We start from the raw sequence: 23,044 nt of genomic DNA, 5'->3' as shown, positions 1-23,044 counted from the left end.
ATAGAAATATTCCAACGAAGTAGGCACAGAAATGTCTCGCCGAGCGATTTGCTTTGTTTGCAGAATTGAGCTACTTTTGAGAAATGTCGCGCGAGAAATGTCTCTCTACGTCTATTTCCACAGTTATATTTGTTTAAAGAACAAATTGCACCTTCTATAGCTATTTAGAAAGAGTGTTGAAAATCTATTGACTTATCTGATTCTATGCTATGCGAACGCCAATTTGATTTGTTTTTAGCAAAATATAAAATTAGTAGCTATAATCAAGGGAGCCATAATATTGAATGTTTAAATATTTTTAATTGAACTTTTAATATAAGATTTTTTTAAGTTATCTTTAAAAAACTTTATACTCACTTTCCAAACTGCTGACAACATAGTATTACTTAGTTTCTGTGTGTACATGAGTTTTTTTGTTATATTATTTATCAGCAACACCGTCACTCACCATGCGTCTCCATTTGCTGTACGGCAACAAACAGGAACACGTTTTTTTTTGGTGCGCCAATTGTTGTTTCCCCCCTTTTTGCTTTTTGCTTCCCGATAGCATGTTTTTCGGTTGTACGTTGTGATGTTCATTTGTGTTTTCACGCTGTGCGGTTCATAAATAATCATCTAGTTCGGTTTTTGATTCAGTGTGCCGATGCTGTCGATTTTCGAGGTCGGCATTGTTTGTGTTGTTAGGTTTTCGTTTGTACGACGACATGTTGAATATAGTGTGTATATAGTGTGTGTTTGTGTGAGAGTGTATTTTTCTTTCCCCCCGTCAGAGTTGTGTACATCGATCGTAGAGGAAAGTATTGGATCGCTTTGTTTTGCTTCTTTTTTGAAGTTTAATTATTTAAATTCAAATTCTCCATTTCAATATCATGGAGAAAGTTATGAGTAATTAATACAACAGAAAATTTTATACAATAAAAATATTTCTTTCTCACAAATGTACGTTACATTCGAACTCAAGCTGTACCGTTTGTGATTGATTTGTAACGCTGTTTTAGAACACGTGTGTCAAAAGTAATGGAACAAACATTTTTCTCGTTTATTCTCGTATGTTCGCCTCAGTTTGGTTCACTTGTTTGCCAAAGCAAAAAAAAAAAACCCCTCGATCAACTGGTTCAATCCCAGCAGTAAACAGTGCTCATGCACCGAATGCGAAGAGCGTTATGATACGAAAGTTGTGAGAAAACTAAGGGCAGAGGAAAAAAACAACCAAAACACAAACATTTTCGAATCGACACACTCGAGTAGTGACCGTTGGTTGGAAAGGCAATATATGACGGTTTAGGAATGTTGCTGACGGCATAAAGTTGATAAAACAAAAAAAAACTTTCCCCGCGTCAAACAAACTGCGTTTGGCTGTACTTTGCATGAAGGAAAAACCCACATCATTTGCATTTGGTGTTAGTTGTTTTCTTTTTTCTTTCCCCCCATATTCACCATATGACCATCTGCCAAGGTCATGGCGGTAATGTGTGTTCCCAGCTTACCCATTCCTCATCCAAAAAATATTCGACGGCAATAAATCAATGGAGATGGCGAAACGGGTCCCAGATCCCCAGATGGTGCGTAGATTCGGTATGTGAACGTGTCTGCATGAGCATTCAAGAAGCGTTTGTTTTTCACCGTGTGACCTTGGGTTATGATTTCTTCTTTTTTTTACAATCGATTTTCCCCAGTGACACAGATCGGCAATTCCTTCACGGGTGGGAGGATGAAAAATTTTGTTTAGAAAAAAAAGTAGCGTTAGTTAAAGATGTGGCTGCTCCTGTGATGCTAACAAGATGCAAACAAGAAGCATCAGAACAACAAAAAAAAAACAAGTGGAAGCCAGAGTGTGGCGAATATTAATCACTCCCACGAGTGACGAAAGCATCATGTTTTCGATGTGTTGTGAAAGAATAATAATTGAGCGTGGCGCATCGTGTTACCGGAATTGATGGTAGGTAGGCCAACATTCCATTCTAATCCATGAGAATCGAAGACTACCGAAGATGCGTCTCGTTTGATGTGTTTTCCGCCCTTTGTTTTCCCCGCATCGTTGTGGCCCACATTTCATTGCGAATAAGATACGCTTGCAGTCATGCGGGGTATTATAGACGAAGAAATCCTAGATCAAATCCACCTCAAAATGATTTATCGACAACCGGGGCGCACCAAATCGGGGTAAGCGTTCCCGGTAGATGCGGTTTTTTGGGGGGGGGGGGGTGGGAAGAACAAGAGGAAAAAAGCGATCGACACCACAAAACCCGCAGCCACGGGGATTTAATCTGTTTACAGCGGCATATCGTTTCATGCTGTTTTATTTATACAGCTCACTGACAGCATTAGAGAACACACCCCGCAGCCAGATGCAGATGTTTTTTTTTTGTTTTTTGGGGTGAAGCCGAAAGGCAAAGACGAAGCTGATTCTGAATAACGGAGCAGGCCAGAGAACAGCAGCAAGGATGGGAAACCCGACGAAAGATCAAGAGCGCGCTTTGAGCCCTCATTTGCATACGGCCAATTACCGAAAATATGACGAACCCCACCGGATGAAGAGGTTAAGATGCGGGCGGTTGAACAGGTTTTGCGGTGTTGGCGTTTGCGAGAAGCGAATTCTGTATACAGTTTTTTGTTGTTGTTTTTTATTTTGTTCGGAATCGACGTGTCGAACGATAATACTACTTCTGGGTTTCCTTCGCAATGAAGTGCGATGATAAATTTTGATTGCATCTTTGATCAATGGAAATCCATCGTGCAGGTTCGTACGAGGGCAGGGTAGAACATCACAGAGTGGTTGGGCAGTTTATTTAAGTAAATTGTTTCGTCAGTTTATTGCGATGGAAAGGATTGAGAAATAAATATACTAAATGGATAATTTATGTGAAGTAGAAGTGAAGAAAGATCGGCGAATAATAATGGTAATGGAAAAAAAGAAAACACATAAAGGCCTAAACATGGTTCAAAAATTCATGGCAGGTGAATAGGTCCCTTTCTGAGCTGTTTGAAGAAAGAATATCCATTACGATTAAAAAGTGTAATAAAATCAATTAGCTGAAGGTTTTCATAATGCCTTACATTAGGAGGGATCTTAAAAGCGTTTGACTTTTGACATTTTGTAGTGTGTTCCATGGTTAACCTTAGATCAGCTTTTATCAAACGTTGAAGATTATTTACAAAATTATGAAATGTTATTATGATTATAAATACAATTTTCATAACATTTTAGTAGCAATAAAGGAACTATGTATAAATTTTTGTTTTCTTTTCTAATTAAATTTAACGAACAAACACTATCAAATTAATTTAGCAAATACGTACAGTGGTGGTAATTGATATAAGATAGAAAATTTGAAAAGAAAGAAATTTTGAATATTTTTTTTCACGGAAATCACTTCAATCATTGGAAAAAAAGTTATCAGGAGACGTTCCAAAAAACTTTAAAAAGAAAGTTTTTTCCACTGGATTTTCTTTAAATATGAAAGAAAAACTTAATGAAAAAATACTGTGAAACAAAATACTTTTATCAAGCAGATAAAAACAAGGATTTCAATTTATGAAAAATTGAGGAAACTATGAATAAATAAAGAAAGACTATTTTTGTATAATAACAGGTCGAGGATTTCGACACACAGCCACATGAAATCAATTGATAAGTACAAGTTAAACTTTTGAAGCATCAACAATTTGGAGAAGCAACAACACCTGATAAAAAGTGATCGGTTCGGAAGAATTGAAACGGTTTATAGGCTAGGGGTAATTTTATGCAAAATTGAAGCGTGGCCTTTCGAAAATTTATGCTGTTATTTTTATTTACGTCATTAATTGAAAATTAATTAATAACATAGAATTTGAATCATCAACTTCCTTCGAAAAATTATTTTGTATCTCTAGATATTTGATCGATCACAAAGTCAACCCGTTGTACTGAGTTTTTTTAATGTTTTAGTGTATTTATTACTGATAATTTAAAGAAAAGAAACAAGATGTGATAAATAAAAAATATGAAATATTATGCAGTTGTCACATTTTACTGGCTATCACTGTTAAAGCAAAATATTCATCAATATTTTATTATAATTTTTTACAAATATTTCTTCTAATAATGAAAAGAGGGAATTAGTCTTTAGTTTAAAATTTTGTTTTTTGAAATATTTTATTTAAAAAGTAAAAATAAAAATGGCGATCTTCTCTTAACAACAATGCATGGCATTTCAGATAGAACGAAATAATGCCCGGTTACAGGAACGCAAAACAGTAATCAAATATAAATTTTCCCTCCAGGCCGATCGAATGTAAACGAAAATCCTTTCGGCATTTTACGCATCTGTGGCGAATGTGGGGAGGAAAGCAAAAAACAAAACAACACGAAAACACACATCTTACGTAGTTGCGTATCGTCCAGCGCCCTACGCATGTTTACGCGTGACGTCAAACGGAACAAAGTTAAAGGAATTTCATTCAGCTTTCATCCGGTGTACCGCTTGGCGATCAGGGCATGTGGATGGAACCGTGGAGCAGCGTCCATTTGATAAACTTTTTTGCGTTTTCCTCGTTTTGCAATAGTAGCTACTATATATTTTCCACCACGTTCCTGCACGTTCCTATGAGGGGGCCCCTTGGAGGGGAAGAAAAGGGTAGCTTCCGCCCGGTCTCTTCCACTTCTCCCTCTTTTCCCATCCTAACCGTGCTCGTGGGAAAATGACTATTGAAATTTTAATGCGTTTGGTTTACGGTGGTTCACCAGTTTTGTTTAAAAATAAATCCTTTTCCCTCCTGCCACCACCATTCAACCGACCGATGGGGTAAGAAGGGGGTTTTGCTTTAGAGTCCTCACAGTAAATGCAACAGATATGCCACAACAGTGAGGAGATGAAGGTGAATTAGAGTGGCAAAGAAAAAAAAAAGAAAAAATCTTACCACACGCGACTGTCCGCGATGATGTCATAAGTAAAATGGTTCCGACTCTGACGTCACGGATCGAGCTATTAGCGGGTGATTCAACTTCAACACCAGTTCAAACCAATCGACCAGCTGATTCCAAATCACCTTCGGGATGTGACTTTCACTCCCCCAAGTGGGGGGGGGAGTATGTGAAAATGAGGAGAAGCGTGGGATCGTGCATTTAATGGGTGGCAAATCAAAACAACACCATTATGCCGCCACCGACAGTGAAAAGATGCGCGTCCAAGTCCGTACGGCAGTGATGCGTGTTGCGCGAACAGATTTTTGTCCGCTCGTTCGCAGTGACGCCGATCTGTATAAGTGTGTCACGGTTCGTTTGTCATTCGGGGTGTAAACAAGTAAGCAAGTGGGGATCTTTCTCATCTTACCAAAGGGGAAAAGGCGTAACGTTAGTGTCACGGCACGATCAGCTGGTCGTATTCTGCAACTTAGCATTCAGAAATTTGTTTTCATCACGCGTTCAAATGCATCCTTCTGTTTGGTGAATTAGAATTAGAAAATATTTGTTTCAAAATAGTCACTTTACCTATTTTTTTTAAAATTTTCTTCAAGCAATAGACACTAGAGAAATGGTGACTGCACACATGTCACACTATTATAGTTTCATGGCTCATTGAAAATGGTGCAACAAAATAGCAACACATCGTGTTTCGCATCGGTGACGATACTTTTGATCTTTTTTAATTGTTGTTTTGTGTTCTAACCATCTTCTATTCTGTTGCCGTGTCAGGCGTGCCTTGCTACAACAAGCGCGTGATACATTTGGCAGTGCGCGTACAAGCGAAAATCGGCAAAAGAATAAACAGCAGAACGCCGATTGTCGATCCATTCCTTCCGGAATGTCAAGTGGAATGTTCAACGAATCGTCTAGACCGCGCGTGCTGGAATCGATCTTGCGTGAATCTCCGTCCCACCCTTAACCCCCCCTTTTTTTGCTTGTAAAACGTTCACCCCGTAGTACACGTGATCAAACCGATCGTACATCTATGTGTATGGTAAGTGTGTGATGGGTAAATGTTTATTTTCAAACCTCATTTCTGACAAGTTGGTAGCGATATTGCATCAAGCGCCGGGTTCGCGTCGGCAAGTTTGTGGAATTGGCTTTCTTTTCTTTTCTTCTTTTGGGGAGTGTTTTCGATAAACTAATTGCATCTTGAATTATCTGTCTGTCAGTTCGGAACAGTTCGCGTAGCGCCTGTTGTTTGTCGAGTTTCGTTTCAAATGTTGGAATGTGAAAAATGTTGCCAATTGTAACCATTTCTCATACTGGTTTTAACCAACAAAAAACGGGTGGCGAAGACGATCACTTTCGGGTGATCTATTTTAAAACATTCTACCATTTGTTTTATTTCAAGACACACTCGGTGTGTCAATGACATGTAGGGATTATTTCTTGATGATGGTAAATTAAATTCATCCAAACAGTTTTGGGGATAAAATGTCTGCTACAAAACACGATCGCTCTTACCTTTAGCTTTGCAACGAAAAATGGAAAAATACATCACCGGATGTAGAATTGAAACGCTTACCTGCAAAAAGGAAAGAGAGAAAACAAATGGAATAAATTATTAAATACAATAAAAATACATTTATAGGCGTCATCAGTATCATCATCAACAGTATTAAAATAACCTGTAAAGACAGTTGCAGTGGTCCGCCCGCCCCGGTCTGGTCGGTGAGAAATAATCGGATAATTATCCCGAAATCGTTGCGCCAACAGGCAGCACAAAAAAAAACAAATATAATGCTCATTGGGCCTACGGGGGTTTGCGAAAGATAATTATTGTTTCTGTCACTCCGGCTCCGTGCTTAGGGTGATAGGAAAAAAAGACCCCTCAAACAGAAGTCAACGAAGGTCCTTACCCGAATGAGGCTTGCATGGCAGTAACTTCATTTGTCATGTAGAGGAAAAATTCGCCCACAAATTCACCAACATTTTCTCTGGTGAGAGATTTCAACAAAAGTTTTTTTGCTCTTCCGCTTAGCTTGACCCGCTTGAGTGCCTTCGAGGAAGGATCGTTTAAATTTAATTCTGTCATGGGTGTATGTGTGGGGGTAGCATTTTTTGCGTAAATAAATTAAACAAGTGGATTGTAACTACACTGCGGAAATTTCTATATTTAAAGCAATGTTCATTGAAAACATTTTTTGCACATTGAATGTTTAATTAACTTTTTTTAGCAATTAATCAAATAATATTTTCTATTATATGAAAACCTGGTTCAATTGCATTATTTTAAGAGAGTAATTTGAAATTTTTATTAGACAACTTCTTCGGCCATTACACCTTCTAGAGCCAATTGCTGATTAGCAACCTTTTTAGAAACTCCATTGGGAAAGATAGAATAAAATTAATATTTTTTCTTCAAATTGTAATAAATTTGTAGTTAATATACGTAGAGACATTTTGGTGATCTTCATAAAAAAAACTTTACAATGTTTTGTAAAAAAGAATATAAAAGTATTAAAGAGCAATTATTTAGAAAAGAAAGAGAAGCTACGTACGATTACGTAGAAAAGAAACTGTGAGAAATTAAAAAAAAGTTTGGAAAAAGATAAACCGCTTTAGAGTTATAACCTCCATAATCTTGAAAAACACATAATTTTGAGATAATTGCGATAATTCGAGGTAAGTTTTTATTCCTCCCTAAACTTTCATAAACATTTACATAAACATTCGGGTTATGTTTAAGATAAAGAAGACACACGAAAGACATGTTAAGGCAATTTTTTTTGTTACACCGCAAGAGTTTATTATTCCCGTGAAAAAAACCTCAATAAAAAGTAGGTTAAGTTCTCTCACGCAACGCAACTCCCGCTTGTCTAAACAAAAACAGCTTTTCAAAAAAACCCACTCAAAAAAACACACACACACGTAAACCAATTAACATTTGCGTTTAAATGGTTGTGGTTCATCTCTTCTCAAAAAGTGTGTTATAATAATAAAGCGAAAACGGCAACTTCAAGGAGGTCATTCAACTGGTAGGAATCATAAAAAGAAATTTGCATCTTTTCGCATATCTGAGCAATCGAGGTCGACACCGGTTGTGTGAGTTTTATTAGAAAGAGCTGTCTGTCTTTGGCCGGCAGAGTCGCGTCGACTGGACTGGTGTGGTCACTTTTATGACACCGTCTTCAGGGGTCCATTCTTCATATTCATATTTAAAGCTACGTTCACCAAGTGACGAATACCACTCGTTCAAGATGCTTCAACCGGAACCCCACCAACTATCAAAACAAATAAACTCTCGCCGGCCTGTCAGGCAGGCGCGCATGATGAGTCAATGGCGCCGCCCTGTTAGTGAGGAATCGATTTAGAAAGTCACGGAGATGCAAATGAAAGCGGAGAGTAAGAATCATCGGACATTGGAAAAAAAACATTCTAAAATGTCTTCAGATTGTAGTACCTTCCCGTGCACAGCACGGGAGAATTGTTTACCGAACTCAAAAATCCGGGCAGTCACATAAGTAGAGGGTGGAACTGAAGAATTGAGGACATTTGGTGAGGTTCTGGAGTGTCGTACAACAGTCGTCTAATGGTGGCGTTCGATCGACGACACTCAGCAATGTCTAGCGCCATTTGGCCCGGGTGTGTGTTAGCTTTTTTGTTTTGTTTGAAAAAAAAAAGCAATAAAAATAAACGCTTTACGAGCGCGTTTCATCAACGCCGTGATTTAGTCATATCGGGGCACGTCGAGGCCGCAAGCGACGAATATTGATGATATCGAATAACTCAATCAAAAATATTGAACACATATTCATGTATGGAAAGTGTGTCAAGCGGAAAAAGTTGCATTGATCACACGCAAATGTCTGTTGGAGGATGTTGCAGATGAGCAGCATGCGTCCACCCAGGCGAGGGGGACAAAATGTTTGTGTTGAATTCTAAATTAGGTTGAATGTGGCACAATTGAAATAGCACATTAAGCGTCGAACATTTCTATTCTCCCCCGCGGAGAAGTAAATTGACGAAGACCTTCGCAGACTGCGTGATGATGGCAATAAATAAACACACGAGTTTATCAGCATAAGATTTAAGATCGATTGCATTCTCTTGCTGATGACATTTGAGGCAGACTGTAATGAGACGGGAATGTTGGACTTGTCAAATTTTGGCCGATTTTTTTCTCCTAAACCCAAACATTTGCAATTGATTAATTAATGCCTTTAAAAACACTTCTACAACACACCTTACGAGACACTCGTGCACTTGGTATCATGTCAAACTGACAACAGGCAGTCCACATCACTGTGCTGTGTCCACTCCACCCTTCCAGAATTCTTCCTACCAAGCCCCACATAAAGCTATGGTGGTGGTGCAAAAATGTGAAGAATTTCTACAGCAAATATTTGTCACCCCAAAGTTTTGCGACCATGCCCCAACACAAGGTTAGCGATGGGTTCCCAAAAAAAAGCAGGTTTTAGCAAGATGTGTATGTGGAGAGTAGCTGTGTGACGGGTTAGGTCAACAACGGCTCTAAAGTGTTACGATAAAACAGCGCTAGTCCTACCTAGCTGGTCTGGAAGAGATGTTTTGGGTTGCGAAGGCACCCGCGCGGTGCCACAGAAAGTTAGGCTGGTGCCCCGCCAAAACGGTAGACAAGACACAGGAAGGTGGAAAACCCCAAAGTTGCGTATGTACCTCATGTATGTTGCTCGTCTTTTTATCGTGTTATTGTTTTGACAGCTGTGATAACGCACCTCTTGCCGAAGCGGCAATCACGCTGTTGATTTTGAGGAGGGTGTACTCCACATTACTTGCCGCAATCGGAAACTGAAGGCAGAAGTTGCGTCGTTCTACACACGCGGGTTGATCGGGAAAGTCATCAACCGAACATGGACACGTTTTTTTTTTTTGGTGGACGGCAATCGAACCGAGATATCGCGAGTTGTCTCGAGCAATCGATCGGAGACATGTTGGCGTTGGTGTTTTGGTTGTTGCGTCTCGCGTTTTCTGTTTGGGATTGCGCAGTTAGTGGTCCAATAATTGACCGATAGTATCTGCGGTCCAATTGCGGGACTTGGTAGGCTTCGAAAACCGCAAAACCCCCACTAACAGTAGAGTGATCATTGAATGTAGGCAAGCACCTCCAATGTGCCACAAGCTGAGCTCCACAAAACTTGGCCACAAGTGCAAGAACTCTGCCCATTAAAGAAACCTTTGCAATGCAAATGACTACATTATGCAATTTATTACCCGTCAGCACGTCAGAATCAATCCATATCGTTGAAACATCTCGATGGCAAATGGCCCACCACCACTCGGTGAGCGATTAACACATCCTCACCAACAATAAGAAGAACAAGAACAACAGGGCCATTTTGTTGCACAAAAAAAGGAACTCGCAACGGTGCTGTGTTTGGGTGATTTATATTTAAACCTCACAGTGCAATAGCCATAAACAGCTTTCGCAGCAGTAATACCCGGAGACACACCAGCACGATTGAAGGCGAGATTATATTGAGGCCTAGCTCTAGCTGCAATAAAACGTCCACACCTTCCTCCAGAGTGGTGAAGGCAAACACGTGCCACGGGGTAGTGTGTGCAAATTTTTTGACCGAACGAAAAGATTTCCATCTGGTCGTAATTCGATCCACAAACACACTCAAACACCACGCATGGCTGTTTGTGGAGGAACGACCGTTTGATGTGTACAGCTGACGTCCGAACGGGAGACTTTGGACTGTTGGGTGTTTCTGCTAGAACAGTGGCGTTGCAATTTCCTGACACTGACATTCCAAACCCGCTGGGTTTGGTTGGTAATGAAGGTAATAATAACTTGCAAGTGCATGCCCGAGAGGCTTGCCAAAATAGGGGTTGGTGCGGTGGTGGTACGGTTTGTGCTGAGTTGGTGCTCGATGGCAAAAACCAAAACCCTCCCCTCGGTGTAGAACACAGTGGACTGCGTATATTTCTACAGATGTTCACCATAAGTTTTGAACTTTCCTTCCGTTTTTCTTGCTCTTCTGCTTCGCGTGCGTACGCATGTTTGCGTTGAAACTAACACGACTAGCGTGTACTTGGCAATCTTTCGCTTTCTCGAGACGCGACCCCGTTGCAGTATGGCTTCAGTTCGGTGCATCGGTACATGCGAACGTGCGTCAAGTCAGCTGATTCCTGCCGTATGCATACTCCAGCGATCGGTGGAGTGGTTGACTATTACTACACATTCCTGTGTTTCGCCTTGACATGGAGACGCACGGAGATGCCACGGTGTTATACAATTTAATTACGCTCTAATTAACCTCTTTGCTGCCGTTCATGAGTTTACCGACCGGTTTTTGTTCCTACGCGAACACGACGGACGGGATGAAGTACGGACAAGAGAGTTTGCTCAGCAAACAAGCTAGAACTTACCGAGCGTTACACATCAATGTGCCAGTGATGGCGTGAGAATTACACTTCGATGGCATAACTGAACATCGATTGAGTGTTGTTTCATTACTCTCGGTTGGAGTGTATTGAACGAAAATTTAATGTATTTAGAAATTTGTTCTTGTTGGTTGGAAACACGTTGAAAGGTGACGAGTAAGATGTGCTCAAACTTTATTAGAATTTACGTTACGATCATTTAAACAAACACAAAAGAGTTTGTTTTACATGTTTTTTAGTCTACGACTCTGGTTTGGATTGTTTAAATTTGTAGATTAACTTTTAAGGAATATGGTGATCCAATAGTCGTGTGCCTTAGTGTTTGGTTTAGTACATCGAAAGGCAGGGGTTCAAATCTCAACTTTGCCAACAAACAAAAAGTCATATTATACACTACAGAATACATTTAAGATATTTAATTCAAGAAATTTTCTTACTTATTTTACGAAAAAAAAACGTCTTGATAAAATTTTCTAATTTAACCATAAAAAAAGTTAAAAATATAAAAGTCTTATATAACCATTTTGATGACATTATCTCGTTTCATCTGCCTTTTTTTTTCTTAGCTTGCCGGAGGGTATCAACGTGATTATCAACAACACATAGCGCCCGCGGTCCTGCTTCCATCTTACGATGTGTGATACGATCGATTAACAGCAAGTGCCTAATAGGACGCAAAATAGCCGTAACGCAACCGAACACCAACAAACCAAGAAGCTCTCCCTCCCCACCCAAAAGGCACGTGTAGCAGGGTAGCAGTTCCAGTAAGGGTAAGGGTGGAATAGTGCAACTTGTTTGCACGAAGCTTGACGACTTGTTAATTGGCTGTTTCGTTTCAATTTCAGCAAGAAAACGGCGTTTTGCTATTTTTTTCTTTCCCCCGTTTTTTGCATGCAGTTTTGATGATGTTTGATGTACAGCAAAAAAAATAGTACTAATGCTACGGGATCCCAAGCGAGTGCCCTGGAGTGTAGTCGAGATACAGTAAGGTGGATTCGTTTAAAGAAATGATTTATTAGCTCCCTCCGGTGTATTAGCGTCAAACGGTCGTCAAGGGAGCAACGACGACACACAACGGTACCGCATTTGATGGTGGAACCCTTGAGCGGTTTAGGGGTTATTTTTGCTTGGCAAAGGGCCAATGTTTTAACGTTAAATGTAGCTCATTGTAGAAGCGGTTTGGGGGCAACGGGTGCTGGTTGCTACTTCTCGATGTGTATGTATGTAGGCAGAAGATTGCATTTGGAATGTAATTTTGTTTAAATTTCCTTTCACCACCACTTGAAACCATTAGTGTCAGTTGTGTGCAGAGTCATCTGATCTGCTGCAAGTACGATCGTTGGTTTACATTTCGCTTAGTAATATTTTTTTAGGTGCATATTAAATAAACTGAATTTAAATCCCATTTCCGCTTATACCATATGATCTTGCTTAATTAAATTAAAAAAAAAAACGTATGCTCATGCAAAACCATCTATCATTCTTTTTCTCTCTCCTGCACTCAGCGCAATTGTAATCAATTCTCTTTACTTTTGCTTGCTTTTCTAATTCTTGGAAATTCTGCTGGAAACACATTTGATATCGCACACCTTCCAAATGCGAACCATAAAGTGAAAGATGATTTTCCACACTGTTCTACTCTGTTGGGATAAAAGAGCATTACGGCCCAGTTACCAGAACTAACGAGCGAAGCTGTTGAGTTCACACGGTGTTTTAGTTTCATTCGATGCACCATACACGCATCGCAAAAAAGGTGCAAATGCACCATTAATCTCTTCCTTTTGTCCATTTGTCGGTTTAATTATGCTGCTTGCTGGTGGCAAAAATCTGCTTTGGTGAGTTTTGCTTTAGTTTTCGAGCCGAACTCAACGGAACAATATGGTTTAAGAGGGGTTTTTGTAAACGTAGCTTGTACATTGTTAGGCTATCAGGTTTTAAAAAGCAAACACCTTCTTTTCCTCTAAAGCTCTGGTTGAATCACACCTAAAATGGTTGTGTTTAATGTGCGCTGAATGAACAGTACATTATTCACCTGTATTAAATGGAGGCTTTTGGAGATGTATGGTGTGTTTAGGTAGAAAGACCTTTCTGTTCCCAATGTTCCAAAGAAAAAAATACTTAAGCTACCCTCAAGAGAGCTGCACCATTGCAGTTGAACATTCTGCGGCTCCTGTTTTATGAAGATTGCAGAGAGATTTACCTTTAGGTTTTTTTTCTTTCTCTTCAAAAACACAGCATCGTAAGCAACAAAACGAATTAAAAACAAAAAAACCGAAATAATCCCCCCCTCGAAAACGACCGAAGTCATTCCCGTGAAGTGCAACAAAGTACACAACCATGGGTTTGCAAAATTAAATGCCTCTTCGGAGCAAAACGGTGTAATTAGTTTTACTCCCGATTGCTCCACTCTTCTAACCATCCAAAAGCCGGAACACACCGGGAAAAAAACGAGGGAGAAAGAATTGGTAAAAGCACCAACCGATGCAGCCAACATCTTGCAGATTCCATTTTCTCCTTTGCCAAACAGCTCTGCGGTCACCGAAAATGGCAACAAAATTTGACCCGCATTCGTTTTACCTTTGGTTCGCACCCCCTCCTCCTTCCCCTCTCCTTCCTTATCTTTTTGGCTTTCTTTTTTTGGGGATGTTTTTTTATTTTTGCTACATTTCTTTAAAGTACCTCAGTCTTCCTTCACCGGGAGAACCACTTCCTTCACCACGAACGAACAAACTTGCGGTGTGGTGTGCGATCTCGCGATCATTAAAATGCAATTAATTTGATTCGCTTTCGCCCACTTTTTTTATTTTCGTTGCCGCTGGGGGCCACCAGTTTGGCTGAGGGACGGAGGGCGTTTTGTCTGCCATTGCTTGATTTAATTTCCGTTTCGGTGCGGTCGATTTAACATCAAAACATGCAAAAACTGCAAACGCCATGAAAACTGAGTTAAGGGGGGTGGTGGTTGGGAATTTGGGGAAGAACTTCCCTGGCGATAATCTTGGCTTCAACGACAGAGAGAGGAAAGGATCGTTTTGCTTATGCTTTTAATAGACAGCAAAGATGTGAAAGTTTGATCAGGGGTGGAATTAACATTTATTGACCAATAAAAATAAATTTCTCATTAAGATAGTTTTTCTTTTCTCATTTTTGCATTTTGATGTTTAATTTCTGTTTAAGGTTTTAAATTTTTATTATTTATACAACTGGATTGCTATTTCATTAACATATTACACAAAATGATAAAAATGTTTTTAAAGTACAAAAGTTTTTGTTTAAAATTATATAAAAAAATATTTAATTTCTAGAATTTTGTAGAAAAATTTTAAGATATTTGAGATAGTTTAAGTTCCAAAAGAAAAAAAAAAGAAAAAGATTTTTAGGTCCTATTTGAATTAGAATATCTAGTACTAGTTGAAGAAATTTCCTGGAAATTGAAATTTACTCTACACAAAGCTTTTCCAACTTTTAAGTTTTGCAACTATGTAAGTTGAGCAACAAAAGTGAAAGTAGTTTATTTTTAATTCACAGAACTTTTATACGGTTTTGTATGTAAAATAAATTACAACAAAAAAAAAGAGATTTGAACAAAATCCATAAGTACCTATATAAAAAGTAAACTTGGAAAAAAACAGCACATACTACGAAACAATCATGTCCGACACGTATCATACCGTTTTCTGGTTGCTATGGAGCCATACAGCGTACGTTACCATGCAACCGGATGACATGAAGGTGCTGCCTACCGTACCGAGTGCTTGCTGCAAGTGTTGAAAACAGTCGAAAAACTTCCACTCTACGCTGACGACCTGGCACCGCATCTGCTAGGCAAAAGGAAATCTAATCGTCCCGTACCAGGATCGTGTTCCAAATGGGCAAGTTACTAGCCGGATAACTTCCATCCGAACAGCAAATGGATGCCTTCTTCGCCTGGTGCTCCACATGCTAACCCGTTTTTCCCTTTTTGCGCACAGTTCGAAAGCAAACTCAACACCGGACTCACCGACGCTAACGAGTGCCATTATCACCAGCAGCCTTGAAATATTCCTGCAACCTACCCCCCGACCTCCGTATGCGAAAAAGGTAGCCAAAGGTGGGCAAAAAGTAGGTTGTGCGCTCCTGTCGGATCGTCCACTTGCACGTAGCATTTGGACGGCGTGTTACTACTTCCGAACTCTAGCATTTCTCTATTTTTTTCTATTGCTCGTTTTCATGTGTGTTTTCTCACCAGCTCAGCTAGGAAGCGTTAGATCCAGCATGTCGGCCAGAGTACGTAAAAATCAATTTCTATCCTGATGGGAGCTTTTCATCACCCATCAGCAATGGTTTCCGTCTGATATCGACACATGCCCGGAACATGGCAGAACCGTACCGAGGGGTTTGAAGAAGCACACCAACTCAAATGCGGAAACGTTTGAAAGCTGTGGATCCTTCACCATGACAGCGACACACATTGGAGAACCCGGTGGGAGTTTGATTAACGATCAGGAAGTTTTCGAGAAGTAAAAACCAAGTGTATCGGTTCGCCGTTGCTGGTAGAGTTGAATGATCCAAAGCACGCAGCAGGCAGTTTTGGGGCAAGCAGCAGCCAAAGACCGTGCATTCTTGTGGTCAATTTATCGCTCAGTTTTTGGAAGCGATGTGATTGATACAGGTAACCTAGAATGGGACAGCTCGTTCATGCGATTTCGGAATTGCCATCTTTTCTAGTCGCAGGCGAAGGGAACGTCAATCAATCATTCACAGTGGTCACTCCCGCCTGCTGCCACACGCCGGCTGAGTGGTTGTAGCTACGTTCTTTAATGAGCTTGTTGCCAACTGCCGTTGCTGTTACGGACACCCGTGACAGGTCACGGTGGGTTGGATCTCATCAGCACCGAACCAGGTGCACGTCGCGGTTGGAAGGTAGGTAGCGCGCGCGTTTTTGGAGGAAGGTGTAATTTATTAAGATAATAATTGGCATAATTTGCTTCCTTGCGCAAAAAAAAAACGAAAACAAGATGAAAAATGATCGCCGTGGGGACGATTAGCCCGTATATTTGATGCAGAAATGAAAGGGAAACGAGGTACGCGAGTTCACAGATATTCGTGTGCAAGCAGATCAGATCTTGCAAAACCAATTCAGAAGAGTTGAAGCCCACCAGTCCAGGCAGTGAAGAATCGATATTTAATCCTTTTCTTTGAATCAACCGAAACAGCCCAAATGGACACGAGTGGAGCCCTAATTTCGGACCAACCATGCTCCGCCAGACGGTTTAAAACCTCGACCGTAGGGAATTCTCGCACGAAGGGAAACCAAGTTTTGATTGACAGGTCCCTTCGATGTACGCTGGAGTTGAGGGAATGCTGGGGAATGCTTTGAATGGACGGACGCGGTGTTTGTGGACGTTCACGACGACCACGGCGAAGACGGCTCATTTCACTTCACGCTGCTGCTCGAACCTGTCAGATTAGCGCTGACTCGCAATGTAAACACGGTCAGGTCGAATTCTCGACGACCGTTCCCACGCCTCGGCCCGGTTGGTTACCATTGGCCAAAAGCCAGCTGTCAGAATTATTTACTCGGTTAATTAGGCACTTTGCTTCGGGGCGCATTTTGCTCACCGTAACCACTTGGGGCGTGGTTTGGGGAGTTTTTTTTTGGTTTAGTGGCAAAAAGTGTTTGGAAGTATCTGTACCACCTGTGGCACCAGACATCTCCAGCCCGTAGACGACTTTTATCTCTGTCTGATTTGTAGTGGAGCGATTTCTTGATTCAAATCGTATTGAAGAACAACGATAAAGGAGACTATTTCGCGATTGTCTGGATTTGGGTTGGAGAAGTAACTCCTCGATCACATTCAGGCGAGTTTAAACTTTTGACAGTTTGTCAATTTTGTCATTAAAACCTGTTCAGAACAGCTGAGCCATAAGCAAGGAAGGGTGTCTAAGTAGACTTTTTGCCGACTGGAACTACAATAGCAATTCCCGTTTCTACCAGAGTTTGCCGTATGTCGTACGGTTTTTTGTTTCTTGGCTAACAATAAACAACACGTTAAGGTAGGAAGTTAGGCCGGCGACCACTTATCTGTAGTTACCGCTGAAGGTTGATCCAGATAGGTTGCAGGGTATCGCAGCTTTGTCGTTATCATCCATCGGTGACTATCGTGCGAAGCTTTCCGTGGGCACCGAGGATGCAAAACTGAAACTATGCAAACATGGCTCTCTTTAGTTCGCAAGTCCGCAGCAAGAAGATATGGCGCTGGTTGGGTTAGGATTTTACTGGCAAAAGCACACAAGCAAACGAGTGTGTAAACATATCGGACCGCCGCGAAAGGGTTTTTGGGGGTAAAGCCCTATTTGGCGCGCGTGTGTATTGAAGCTGCACCAGTTCCGGCCTTACCGATGCGACATGGATAATAAGCTCGTAGCCACTATCTGTGGTCGACGAGTGTGTATATATATTTAAGGTTAAACTATTTTGTTCCCTCCAGAGTTGCCTCAGCACGGCAAGTCTACACCAGAGGATGCCGGATGTCTCAGGTGGAAGTTTCGAAGCAGTTTCGAAGCAGTTACTCAGCTAATGAGGCAAGGTAATTTGTTTGCAAGTGTATTTCCGTGCGTGTGTTTCAGCTCTTTACTCATACCCGGGAGTAAACATACTGCGGACAGGTGTTTCGCAAGTGTTTGCTCGAAGGCACTTGTGCCCGCTATTTGAGAGGTCTTTCGGGCCTCCCACAAGCCCAAAAGTGGGAAACCCTACCGAGTTCTAATAGTTGACGCTATTAGTTGGGGAACCGATTTGTTGACGCTATTGCCGATAAGTCGTCGCGTATATGGGCGTTTGCTTTAAATTTACTAAAGTTTTCCTCATCGTCAGACGGAAGATTTGTTTGTTGAATGTACTCTCGAAGATAACACGCGTTCGATAAACGTGGCAGTGGTTTGCAAGAGCCAAAACCGATCAACTGGGTTGATTTTGGGGCTTTCTGCTTCCAACGTGGACGTACGCTGGAATACCTTGAGTTTTCTCAAGGTGATTAGATTAGTTTCAAATTAGTTCTTGTGAGTAAACCTTAGTGGAAGCAGCAAGGTTGTTCCATCTACGGGAATTTGCTATTTGTTTTGGTAAATCAATTTACAAAATTTGAAGTTTTAGAAGGGCAATGCAGTAAACTGTCTGCCGCGCCAGATATAAACCCATTAAGATACGTAGATGTTCGCCAAGCCTTTCATGGGGTTGCCTAAGGGTGATTAGTTTGTTTGTATCCTATACCCACTTTAACCCGAGGCGTGGAAGCTTTAAATGTCACAACTTCAATTAAGGGCGCTTACCAATCGTGGAAGATGATCGAGAAAAAGCGCATAATCATAATCGTAAACATAAAACGAAGCCTGCCAGTTTAGTGCCACCCGAGTCGTTTACCATTCTTCCTCCCCACCAAAAACCAATCATCAACGCCGCCGCGTTGGAGCAAATGGATCCAACTATAGGCCTCTCTATAGGAACTCTCCACCATGGACAGGCGGCTAGCGGCTACGACAGAAAGGTTTTGCGGCCACGCAACTAAGTTGCGCGTAGGCGTTGCTCGGGTTTTCATGGTCGCCCTCAACAGTGACAACAGTGTCCGAGAAGATTGGGGAAGTAAATAAAAAAAAAGAACAGTCTACAGAACATCATTACCCTTTTGCCCTTTTTGTCGGCCCATCTTCAAGCGTTTGGGTCATAATTTTTTATTACCGATAATTAGTCACTGTACCAAAAAGCGGATGACAGCGGTGACAGGAGGAAGGTTGGGGCAATGTTCAATCGAGTGGAATTGAGTATGTTCAGCTTTATGCGCTCCAGCTATATACGAATGTGGGATGTGGTGCGCGTACGCGGAAGATGGAATCCATCGAATCTGCTCGAATGCTTAACATTCTTGTGATGCGTAAGCGAAGGGCTCTCTTGATGATGGGAACAAATAATAACAGAAAAAAACTGTGATGAGGAGGTAAAAAGCGTCCACTCGTTTTTTGGGGGGAATGTGGAAAATGGTGGGAAACGTTCGTACGCGCTAATACAGAGCGTAGTATGATGGTGTTGCTGCTGCTGCTTCTGCTACCGATTGGCGGTTGGTGGTGATGATGGTTCGAACAACACGTCAAGCTCAGCAAGCCCTTTTGAAGTGTGCCGAAGGGAGTCCTCCGCACGCTCTCCATTAGTATGCGGAAGCGAATGTTTGATGCGTTTGTGGCGATGGCACACACACACACACAAATGGTCCCATAAAAAAAAGCTGGCAAAAGTTTCAATCCTATGCTAATTGCGGAGGAGGACAGGAATATTAATAAATAAAGAGCGGCCCTCCATCGATGTAGGTTAGGTCGCGTTTACGTGTTGCGCATCTTGAAGGCCAGTATCTGATCGAGTTTAGTACGCGGAATATCCATTTTTGGCTAATGGCACGATTAGCTTCCGCGACAACGTTGATCCAACGATGTTTACAGTCGGTTGTACGCAATCAGGCTACAGATTGAATCTGTATGTCAAAACGAAATGTTTTATGTTGCTCGTAAAATAGCGAAATAATGCTATTAAATATGTGTAAAACAGTTGAGTTGCGATGAATGATGAGTCAATGTGGTGAGCGATCAACGAATGATGCTATAATCGAATGTCAAAATGATAGATAAATATTATTTATAGTCAGTTAAACTTTTGGTAAATGTTTTAAATCCATTTACCGAAAAATAAGCTAATTCTATTCCAAAGAGTAATCTCATCCTCATAAAAAAAACTAAATAACTAATTCCATCTTTGGGAACTTCTCAACCTTGAAAACAAGGTTTCTCAATTTATTGAAGTTCTGTGAAATTTGAAAAATTAATGTCTTTATTTGATAGACAAATTATATTTTTCAAACTTTCAAACTTTAATCGTTGTCAGCTTTATCATTAATTGCAATATTCATAATCGGTTTATCAAAAGGTAGATTATGATATCTTCTTTCAGAATAAATTCATAATTTACAATTCCGATGATTTCTGACGAAAAGCCGTTGGGACCTGGCAACTTGGAATTTTCACAGTGCTCAGAAGAAATTGCGTTTATGAGGCAATTGAGATCCTGAAAGTATATCTCGCTTTAAGGTGAATTATTAAAAAAAAAAACAATAGGAACTGTGATAACCGATCATAACAACATCTTATGATCAATCGATTTCATATTTAACATATTCTTTATATTGAAAATGAAATTTATAGAACATAACCTGCTTCATCTTGTCCAGTGTTTGTGGCAGTTGATTTACTTTCCCATAACGGGCAAACATTAATCTGCTAAAAGAATATAAAACACTTTCCACTTCACATGCATTGCACATCTGTCAAAAAAAAATGCTTCCACCCGGGCAGGGGGTTTCGGGCAAAATAACAACGGCAGCAATCAATGGGTGCCTTCTGTCTTCTCACGGTAATTTATACATCGCGGCTGGCGCAAACGTACGGCCAAAGCTGCGCGTTAGCGAAACCTGAAAGCAATAATAAATCCTCCATGAAACAAAACCTGCAAAAAAATGGCTAGGAAGTGAATGGAAAGTAAAGACATTTGCCGGTGTCCTTCGATTTGCGCGAAATGTACCCTTGTGGCCACGGGTGAAAAGGACAGCGCCACCGACCATGTTTTGAGATGTTGTCGTCGTGTGAGGGAAAAATTATTCACCTCACGTAATCACCGTTCCACCGGCATACGAAAAGGCTCGATTTAGGAAATGATAAAATAGAGAAAACGAGAACCGAGACAACACCCCGTAACAAGGGGTGAGACAACATTAAAAAAAGACAAACATTTGGAGAAAAATTTCGCTAAGATACACTTTTGCAAGAGTGCACACGTCGATAAAACAAAGGCGAAACCCGAGACGGCGGGACGCGTAATGCAACTGAATGAAAAAAAACATAAGGAAAACGAATTGAAATTGAAATTGGAAGTAGCGAATTGAGGTGCCACATACTGCATACATGGTACATGGGGTCGTCTCATTGCGTCTCCCGTTGTTAGGAATGCACATGGAATACGAACGCTTCCGTTGATTTCATTACCCAGTGAAAGGGATTCTCCTTTATTTGCCAGCTTGTTAGCTAGACAAGCGAAACATGTTCTGCGTGTGAGACGAAAATAATTGAATCACGCAACTTATTTCTCCTGGGTACGTTCTTGAAAAGAAAAATAATCCTGACCTGGATCACAAAACAGATGATATTAGATCAAATGCGCAGGGACAAAAAGCTTCGTTTTGTTGGATAAAAAGAAATTCTACAAATATCAAAACATTTCTACTGTGCGTTACAAAATGAAAACCTCAAATATTGGTTAAAAAAAATATTTAAGGTTTAAAAAATGTGGTTCAATCAAGACAACAAGAGCCTCACTAGAACCATCGGGAAATTACACATGAATTTCATGACGAGAAGATCAAAGATCAAGTCTCTGAAGATGGACGCGAGTACGAGATTACGCAGGAACTTTAAGACACTGTTAGTAATTGTCGGCGATCCTTGTCTGTTCACACTTCAAAAATATTCTCTGGAAGTATCTGGAACAAATTATTAGAAATAATTCATTGTAAAGTTCCTTGAGCGATATTCCACAGATGGTCTATTTCTTCTCCGAGTTCAGCTTTTTAAAGAGTTTTGAAAGTTTGTGAAATTATTTTAAAATTTTAGGAGCTAGCTGGGCAACTGGATGAGAATGCCGGACTCATGCCCACCAGGAAGGTGCTCGTCAGCGACTTGTTAGGCACGAGACTTAGATGAGCACAACGAGCTCGTTGGCTGGATCAGGTGGAGTCGAACCTGTCGGAGATCGGATGTAGCCGTGGATGGAGGATTGCAGCCCGAGACCAAGTTTCCTGGAAACTAATTGGAGACCTGGCCATGTCTTCGCGACGTGCTTGACCATGAACATGCCAAAGAAGAAGCAGGGTGAGAGGCGAGGTGTTTCCCACGCCATTAATTTAATGCCTTTTTTCCAGTTTAATGTCCAGGAAAAAGGCCATGAAAATTTCTCTCCAGTGAATAAAGCACTAATTACAAAAAATAATATCATAAAACCTTTTCTCTTTCTATCATCCTAATCGAAATTGAAACCCTTCCATTAGAATTATTCAACGACATCATTAAGCAAAGGATATACAGAACGAATACCTTTCCACTCTGGGCTACCTGGGTGATCATGTACATCCTTTTTGGGTGAATAAATGAAACGAGTGACCGAAAAATATCAATGACAACACAATTAAAACGTTACCAAAGCTAACCATCACGTCGCCGTAGGGCTAAAGTTAGGACGATGGTCCCAACGGTACGGTGTACATCGTGGCCAGGATTAATTGAAGATTGCTCGAGGATTGTGTGGTGTGATTCGGTTAGGACATACGCAAACATACATTCACGGACCGCGCGTAAGGGTGAGACACGTACCGGCAGAACAAGAATGAAAATGTCAGATAAAAGCCCAACAAAAAAAGGGAAAACCTCACACAAACATCACAAACAAGAATAATGAAGGATCGCTGACGGTATACACGCATTCACGCATAAGAAGAAAATCGAGAAAAAAAGAGATACACTGTTCCCGCTGTACTCTTGGGTTGCTCTTGTCCGAGTGATTGTGCAAACGGACAAACTGACATCGGGAAAAGCATTAAACCCTCGCTTCAGTTTGGGGTTCGTTGTTGGGCCACAATCCGTCAACGTGCTTGAAGCGTA

At 40.8% G+C, this 23,044-nt stretch overlaps 1 protein-coding gene across 12 annotated transcripts in view; it reads right to left on the bottom strand.

The window, feature by feature from the left end:
- LOC125767345 (cysteine-rich motor neuron 1 protein) overlaps positions 1–23,044 on the bottom strand; it is a 226,182-nt gene that overhangs the window by 67,158 nt on the left and 135,980 nt on the right. For 9 of the 12 annotated variants that reach the window (XM_049433839.1, XM_049433838.1, XM_049433835.1 and 6 more), the window contains exon 8: positions 760–6,473. The exons of the other annotated variants lie outside the window; for them this stretch is intronic. The gene's annotated coding sequence lies outside the window, so the exon portion shown is untranslated. Of the gene's footprint in view, positions 1–759; positions 6,474–23,044 lie in introns of those variants that run through there. 12 annotated transcript variants of the gene reach the window in all.

The sequence above is a fragment of the Anopheles funestus genome, chromosome 3RL (assembly GCF_943734845.2).
Source record: "Anopheles funestus chromosome 3RL, idAnoFuneDA-416_04, whole genome shotgun sequence".
Classification (NCBI taxonomy): domain Eukaryota; kingdom Metazoa; phylum Arthropoda; class Insecta; order Diptera; family Culicidae; genus Anopheles; species Anopheles funestus.
The sequence above is the reverse complement of the archived record's forward strand: the minus strand, read 5'-3'. Positions and strand labels throughout refer to the sequence as shown.